This window comes from Chondrus crispus, genomic scaffold, assembly GCF_000350225.1.
Source record: "Chondrus crispus Stackhouse genomic scaffold, scaffold_46, whole genome shotgun sequence".
Taxonomy (NCBI): Eukaryota; Rhodophyta; class Florideophyceae; order Gigartinales; family Gigartinaceae; genus Chondrus; species Chondrus crispus.
Genome location: NW_005179382.1, coordinates 136,512 through 145,677, shown reverse-complemented (window position 1 = coordinate 145,677; position 9,166 = coordinate 136,512).

Below are 9,166 nucleotides of genomic sequence, written 5' to 3'. Positions count from 1 at the left end.
TGGCGGCGATAGAGAAAAGGAGTGATGGCGACGTCTCTGGACGTACTGGCAACTCAACTGGATCAATTGTGCTGACTTGTGGGCTGACTTTGCTTTTTCTGAACACTTGCGTTGGATTCCAACTTCTAATTTGTGCGAGTCACGGTTCCGAGCAATTAAAAGAAAGTTTCATGGACCATGCTTCCACACCAGGCTTGGTACGAAACGTCTTGAATTTGTTCTGGGAACAGGATGTAGAACGGTGTTATGTTGAGCACGGTCGATGTTTGAAGCAGAGTAACGCCTTTCGGCGCAATGATCGGGAGCTTGCGAAAGCAGAGTCACGCTCGGACGAGTGCGCTGCCTTTGTACCTGAAGGGTGGCCGATGAAATGTGTCAAGTACGAGGGTTTATTTACTGTGCCATCATTCGGGAATGATAAAAAGTTGCTCAATGAAGAAGGACCTTACATTGTCAGCTTGTCTCAGAAGATCTGGACATGTGTATACTACCAGAGTCTGAATTCGCGCATCGGCCGCGTGACGCAGCTGTGCAAGCACCTGCACCTCGTCGGCATAAGGTATCCGAAAGAGGCCACCATTGCAAAGCTGCATCATGTGAGTGTTGCGTATGTTCCAATGTCCTTGCGCATGCAAAATCCAAGCCTTCAGCTTTTGGGCAAAGACGCGATCGAAAACGCAATTGTGTCGGCAGAACATCCATCCATCGACTTGCATGGAGATGATACTCCTATGCTCGACATCAGCGAGGTTGACTCAACAGACACGATATCCGCGGACCGCGAGGTGAAGGAGTCGTACTCTCGCCTTCACTCAGCGTTGAAAAACACGTGCGCGTGTCTTTGCCTAGCCGGTGTCTCGTCAGCAAACGCACGGCGAGCTCGCGCGTTGATTATGGACGTACTGAGCGCTTCATCCCTGGCACCCGCAGACAAGGCGAAGGAGATCACAGGATCACAGATCAAGGAACTTTACGGCCGATGGTGGAATGTGCAAGCAGATGTCATGGCGACCGTGTACAACGCAGGTTCGCATGCGGGCATGAGATCAACGCTTGCTGCCTGGGTTGCGAGCGGTGCTGCAGCTGAGCTCGATGCTCTCGGGTTTGAAGCCATGCACGTCGCTGATGCAGCACCGACAGCATTCACCGCGAATGCCTACAACGGATCACGGCTGCTGCTACCGCGGTCCCAACAGGGACCCATCGAAAACGCAGCGCCCAATATGCCACAAATACTCCACCATAAACGCCGGCGTCATGAAGATCCCGCCGGCTCGCGTGCTGGTATACAAGTACCACGGCGAACTGCGAAAAAAGGTCACAAGCCGAAGGCGCCCTTGGCGTCATTAGTGACAGTGCATGGGAGGGATGCCGCTCGTGATGTGACGGCTGCACCCGAGCGACTGAGTGACGTCAAATGCGCGGTCCTTCAACAGACATTTCCGGCTTCGACAGCCGTTGAATGGCCTGCCATTCGCGCAGAAGACCGGAGGTTGACCAACACTAGTCCTGCAGTGCAGTCGATGAGTCGTATGAATATGTACAAAGAACTTGGGGGCACGCGTCAAATTGCGTGGTTTCGACTTTCCGCAAAAAGCGGATCCGAAGATGGAAGTAGAAATCCACTAGCACGTGGCAGAGCCCCGGAAAAGGAGATGCTCGCAAAGGGTAACTACGTCATGCAGCGAATTAGCAGTACTGTACCGAGGGTTTCGCAAGCAACTGAACACTAGATTGTCATCGGTCCGCCTGGGGCCCGCAGTAACGCTCAAAGTACGACCCGACGTGCCCCTGGACAGCCTGCTGCCAGTAGCGACGCCCATTATCCAATTCCATACCCCCCTCGACCGCTTGATGCCAGGAGCGATGCTTGAACTCCGAGAATGCTCGCCCTTGACTCTGTTGGGGACGGCAGCGACGCTCGAGCTCCGATGCGACACGCCCCGGGCCTGCCTGCTGCCAGTTGCGACGCCCGGTCTGCAAAGCCGCACCCTCTCGGTCCGCCTGAAGCCGGGAGCGATGTCCGAGCTCCGAGGTCGCGATGTCTGAGCTCCGAGGTCGCGGGCCCTGTGACGGTCTACGGCCGGCAGCAACGCCCGGGCTTCGGAGGTGCACGCCTTAGAAGAGCATTTCGACGTGATGGGGGTCGCAACGACCAACAGTAGCAGTGGCGCTTTTTTTGAGAGTGAATGAGGCTCAAAGCAGATCTCTAAACCTACTTGCGTTGCCGCAAATCCATCTAGTATCACTGAGTCGAATCAGTTTTTCGATGTTGTCCTACGAACAGGACGCTGATTCACACTGCATACGATAGTATGCTTAGGCGGCATACATAGGATATGCTCAGCTCAGGCGATGTAGTCGACGTAAAATTCTTCCGTTTTCACTGCACCGCGCAGAACTTTTTCAGTCCGCCCGCGTGACGCGGGCCTATTTGAAATGATTATGTAGCGTCACTGTACCGTGGTGGCCACTTGGCGGCCTCTGATTGGCACCCGACGGCTACGATTTGAGGCCGTGAGGGGTGCGGGGAACCGTTCCTGTGCACACGCTTCTGTAAGCGAGTTCGCGTTTTGGGGACTACAGCGCTCACCCCCTTGACACGGGACATTAGAGGCTGCTGAGAGAGGATTTGCAGTAGATTGTGCACTCATGAAGAGCGTACAGGGACAAATTCCGCAGGATGGACGTAACTTCTTTTCCAACGGTGTCCCTTCCTCCGACGCAATCCGATCCTTCCGAGCCCGACATAGGGAACTGATGTTTCGCACGTCGGAGCAGGTCTCGAGCGCAAGGCTTGTAGCCCAAAGCCCCACTCATATAGGTACGCTAAAAACTTTAATCCAGAAGCTTCAGAAAAAGTTCCCAGACCTTTTTCCAGACCCGTGAAAAATCTGGAACTGGGACGAGACAGCGGTCTGTGGAGAGCATGGACAAAAGACGAAGTGTTTTGCCTCATCGACAAGTAACCAGGGCGGAGCGCGAAGGGGAATAAAAGATCCCGGAAAACACCTGACAGCTAGTATTGCGGTAGCAGCCTGTGGCAATATTGCCCCACTTTTTATTATTGCCTCAGGGAAGAAAGTCATGAAATCCTGGCGCTCCCCGCTTGATTCGACAGACTTCACTGACAACACGGCCGTACCTCACTGGCTGTGCAACAGAAATTTGTTTCCTGCTGACACTGAACTGGTAGTGACCAATCATGGGTCCAGCGACAAGGGCGTTATCGTTAAAGGCGTGTAACACATTAACGAACATGCACGAAAGACGATACCTGCTGATGAGCACATTTTGCTGCTTGTAGATGGCCACAGCTCTCGGCAAGGAGAGGCGTGGCTGCAAGAATTCGAAAAGCTTCGGATTCTGGTCGTTAAACTACCCGCTAATACCACCCACTTACTGCAGCCTTGTGACCAATCCGTCAACAAGTACTTTCAGCGCACGGTACGAAAGACGAGAGATGACTTGTTGATGATAAGTCATCTCCCGTGGGCGAATACGGCTTTTAAAATCAAGCTTGCGGTGGCCGGACACCGTGCCCTGACTCCAGATATTGCCCGAAAATCCTTCATTGAAGCAGGCTTGTGGTCGATGAATTGCCTATTATGGACCGCTTCGAACAAAGCCAAGTCACCGACAACTCTCCTCGGAACCTTACCTACCAATCCTCAACTCGCAGGAGTCACGTTTGGTGTAGTAGTCTAGGTGGCCTAGACTACGCGTGAGTTTTGGATAGTCAGCTGGGCCGAACTGTCCTCGGGAGACCAGGCCTTGCGGGCCGGCAACAGATCGTCTGTTGCAGGGTAGAGCAGCGGACTGTATCCAGTCCGCGGGTGAAGGAGAAAAAGAAGAAGACAGAAGGTAGGTAAGTGTAGATAGTGGGTAAGTAGGTAGGGATAGTAGAGAGGTAAAGAAACAGAAAAAGAAGACAACGAGATAGCACACACAACAAAAGGGGCTGCGCGACGGACAACGTAGACGCGCACGCGCAGGGGTGTCCAACGTAGGGACAGCGCAGCCAACCTAGGGCAGACGCTCTGCAGGGGGGGTTGGTCGGATCCAAGCCGCGCGCTTCTAAACGGTGCTGTGACTCGCCCGGCGACTCTTAGGGATCCGAGAGTAACGTACTCCACGGAAAAAGAGGCTCATCCAGAGAAAGGTCTCGAGTTCGGGAGAAGGTTCTTGATGCTTTTTTCCTTCGAGTTCAGGCGCGGCCCCCCATGACTAAGTAGGGCGGGGCCGGCCGGGGAAGGGCGCTCGGCTTACAGAGCCGGCGCCGCGCAAAAGCTTACAGGCCATTTGCACTTCCCAGGTCGCGTTGTCATACTATCTACTTACAGTGCCCCGGGCCACACTTGTCGGGCGGCCCGAGCTACGGAAATTGGCGTGGGTCCAGCAGTGACCCCTAGAAACAGCCAATGAAAAAGGAGAACTCTCTACAATGGTTCGTGGGCAACTCCGCGTCCCGGGCGAGCGACCTCCTGGGAACCAGTGCTCCACACGCCCCCCACCTTAACCCGAAACACCGGAGAGGTGGGGCGAGGCCGGGCGCGGTGGGAGGTCGTGGGCGCCAGGTCCGGGTGGCGGCTCCCAGAGCCGGAGCCGTATGAAAACTTGAAACGCGGCGACACGGTCGCCGCGTTGGTGCCGGCACTCCCCGCGAGGGGAGGCGGCGGTGTGGCAGGATAGGGGATTTCTTTCCCAGGTGGGAAAGCGGCGCAGCCCCGTCCCGCGGCGTGTTGACGTGCGGGGGGACGGGGGGGGACACGGTCGCCGTGTTGGGGGGTGGGTGTGCCGGGCGAGCGGAGCTCGACGGCATGGACCGCGCACCCGAGGCGAAGAGGAGTGGGGGCAGATCTTGGGACGCCCAACCACCGACGTTCGGCGGTTGGGCGGTGCGGTAGGTTAAGGGTGAACCTCGCACGGGGGCCCGGGCGCGGTTGGGTGCGCGCCCGGAAGTCGAAATGCCCGTGGGTGCACGGCACCCACGGGTCAGCGCAGCCGTCTACCTCCGCGGCGCGTGGGCCACGCGGGGAGGGCCAGGGTGCGCGACCTGAGCCGACCGGGGCGGGCCCCTCCACCAACGTGGTGCGAGAGGGCCACCCGGGGTCAGGGTAGTTGTTCTGTACTCGCGACCCGGTCGCGAGTACCTTGAGAGCCCCCGGGGTGCGCGGCACCCACGAGGCGAGTCAGTTGCCTACCACTGCGGCGCCAGAAGCACGCGGAGGGGCGACTTGTATCTCCCGATGCCAGCCGGGTCGAGCCCTTTTACCAGCGTGGTGTGGGAGGGCCGCCCGGGGCCGGGGTACTTGTGTCCGTGCCCGCGACTCGGTCGCGAACGCCATGAGGGCAGCGGGGGTGCACTGCACTCCCGCTGAAGGACAAGACTCGCGACCGAGGCGGGAAGCACTCGGGGCGGGCCGTCGTCCGGGGTTCCAGGTCACCTGGTAAACCCATCCACCGACGCGGCAGACAGGTCACTCAGGCGGGTTCCATATGGGAGGGGCGTGCGACACGGTCGCACGTCCTCCTGAGAACCCCGTGGATGCACGGCACCCACCGGGTGGGAGCGGTTTACCGAGATGCTTGGCGAACCAGTGCCACCGGAGCGAGTCCCTCCGTAGATAGGCTGCTTTTCCTTTATCACCTGTGATCTACGCAAAAGCGAGCTTTTGACGCAAAGACCTAATGTTATAAACTCCCGAACGTCGTGTTCTGTGTTCTGGAAGTGTTGCACAAAAAACGGCATCAAATGCTAAGATTTTGCCAATGACTTGTGGAGAAGGTACTTCTCATGAAATTGACTTACACGCATTCTTTTGTATTAATGAGACGCCTCCCTCGGATAACCAGATCAAAAGCCTGGCGGATGGACAAGATGTAAAAGCCCTTCGATGTAGAAAATGGCAATGTTGGTTTAGCGATGGGAGCGATAGAAGGAAGTCAGTCCGTGGCCTTCAAGAAGTCGCGAAATTCTTTGTATAATGAGGCATAATGCAAATCGACAAACTTTCTCAAGAGCTGTTGTACCGGCCGATGTGTCCATGCTGCCCCATCTCTGAATTACAACCCATGAAGAGCGCTACTCCGCTGAGTGGCGTGTACGAATGAATCTCAGAAAGGATGTGTGAGCACAACATCTGGAAATTCTTACTTTGTTTACGGGGACTCTATTTCGTGGGGTGCGTAATAACGGATGTACAAGCGCCTTTTCAAACAAGTTCAGAAAGGATTAGAACAGAAGCAACTTCCGAAACAACGGGAGTAAGCTAAGCCAGCATGCCCTGACAGAAATCCAGATCCTGGAATTGCTCCATAGAACAAATGCTGAAGCTTACGCCCACTTTTTCCAGACCTGATGAAAGGGAGGAGACAGAGGTGCAACAAGAGTAAGACAAAGTGCAAGACATAAGCAAGGAGTTTATGATGTCAGTGAATTTTTTCCCTTTACGCCCAAACAAAAATGTGGGATTGTAGAGCTTACACACTGGGTCCATTTCTTGGCAACTAACCTCTGCAAGCTTGGCCAGACGAGGATTCGTTGGAACAGCCACAACTAAGGCCGTGAGACAGGCAAGAAGGCAGATGGCGAGAGAGAACTTCATGTTGCAGGGGGGAAGAATTGCCAAATCGGAGAAACGATGTGCTGCGGGAAGGTGTCGAGTGAGAAAGCCGATTGTAACCCCGTTCTGAGCTTTGTACACAATTTGAGTTGTTCCATCCGAACTGCAGCATGGATATTGCAGTGCTGTACTAGAGTAATTACGCAATCAAAATATGGTGAATGAATTTCGTTTTTCTCTCAATACCTGTCCACGTGTGAAGGCCAATTGTGAAATTCACAAATGAAGCCTGGCAAACAATCGTGAAATATGGTGCGTTTGTGAAGTCGTTTCACAAACACAGCGGGCGGGAAACCAATTGCAAGCACATCAATACCAGCACACGCCAAAACACATCAGCCTCTGCTCCCCTCGCGCCATGGATACCGTTGTTTCCCCTGAGGACGTTCCAGGCACCCCGAGAAGTCACTAGGAGGGACGCCTGTTTCCACCTCTACAGACATTCGTCGTCGAGAGTCCAAGCCGGGTCGCAAGTCCAAATTTACAGGCACAGAAGATCTAATTATGGCGCAAGGAGTCTTTGCCTCCGAGGCCCATGTAGCCCCGCATGGAGAGACGCTTTCTTGCTTACAGACCGCGGCTCTGAAATCCAACGCAAACCCAAATTTCGCGCACAAAGTCACGGGAAAACACATTCAAGACACATTCAAGAAGCTGCTCGACCAGTACGGCAAGCGCGATGGGCAAGACAGTGTTCGTTCTGGTGTTGTAGGTGAGATAGGGGAGCTCGATGAGCTATTGGGGGACATTCTAGAAGCAAAGAGGGACCTTGGGGCCCGAAAGGATGGAGATATGAAGGAATGTGCTGATCAGGAGCGCCAGAAGATCGCTGCAGGACAAGATTTAGTGCTCAATGCACTGCGTGGTAAAAAGGACGTAAACAGAAGATGAGCTCGGACGAGGAGAGCCCTTCGAAAAAACGACGCTTGGCTGTGGGTGATGGCATGCAATCCATAGGGCTCGCACTTCGCCAATCAGAAGCGGCAAGGTTCGACATGGAGCAAAAGAAGTTAGATTTCGAGCGCGAGAAAGCTACACATGAATTGGACCAGCGCGAGAAGGACCGCAAGGAAAGGGCTGAAAAGCGCGCGCAGCGCGCAACCGAGCTCGCAGCTTATCGCGACTCCATGAGCGGTATGATGGAGCAAACAGGGAAGCAAATGCAATCCGTACTTTCTTTGGTAACGACGCTCCTCTCGCAGCAGCAAACAAAAAAACGAACGAGTAACCAGAGTATTCAGGGAGTAAACGTTTCTGCAGTATCAAAACGCCCTACATACCACCTACTCCCGCGCTTGACCTCGTCGACCCGCAATACGTACCACAACCGCTGCTCCCACGTCTGATTGATCACGAGCCCATCGCATGCCAACCTCATAGCCCTCCTCACGCCGTTGCCTCCACGAGCACAGCCGCCACGCTCACTGCAGCCCCAACCTCTTCCAGTGTCACGGACTCACGCTCGTGGTACGGCCAGTACACGAACGGCCCTGTAGTATAACCCCCCCTGGGGGCATTTTAGTTAGATTGGATCAACAACAGGATCCCCTACTGTAGAGCTCGACGCTCTACAGTACAACCACGCGTGTCCACGTGTACACCACGGGGACAACGGACACGCGCATACACGTGCACACGTGTACACGCGCGAACGAAGCGCGCGCGCACCACGGGTAATACGTGTACTGTCAGCCTCGACATAGCTGACAGTATTACAGTGCAGGCCGACCTGCACTACAGTAGCCCACTACAGTACCTCGGTACTGTAGTGTTATGATAGATTGTTTTGTATATTAAATATGGAGCGGACCGACGGCGGCGGAGGGGGACAAGCACGGACTTGTCACCCACCGACCGTCAAGGTCCGACTTCCCGCTTATTCTAAGGTAGCGTTCGCTAACTACCTTAGAGCGGCACCGAGCGCGGGTTGAGGACGCGCGCGGTACGCCCATGAGCCGGCTCGGCCTCCGCCCGTCGGTACTGGATCGTCACCCAGTACCGCGCCGGGGCGTCGAGGCGTCGAACCGCTCGCGCGTACCGGCGTCCTCTCCGTTCCCGCTCTACCACGCTACCCGGGCCCGCTGCCCGGTGCCGTTAGCTGGTGTCCCGCTTCACCCCCGTCTTCCCGTTCGGACGGGGTCTACGTCGAGCTGTGCATACACCCCTCTCCGTTGGGGGTGTATATGCTACAGTGGTCTCCCGACCTAGAAGACCCTGGAGTCCGATCTCCGAGAAGACTTCCGCTTCCCTCCGCGAACCGATCGCGTCGAGATGAGCCAAGAGCTCGAGCCCTCGATCCGCTCCGAAGCGGCGGATCTGAGTCCGGCCGCTGTGCAGTCCCTATCGGCCCCGTCGGGCGACGGCGACGCAGGTCCTCGTGACCGCGAACCGTCGCTCGGATCCTCCGAGGAAAGAGCGGCGGCGATGTTCGAACGCATAGCCGAATACATCGAGGAAGTCCGTACTTCCCTTCGGATCGATGTATCGGACCATGTATACACTCGATGTATGGCCGAACTCCGCTCCCTGCGTGAAGGGAG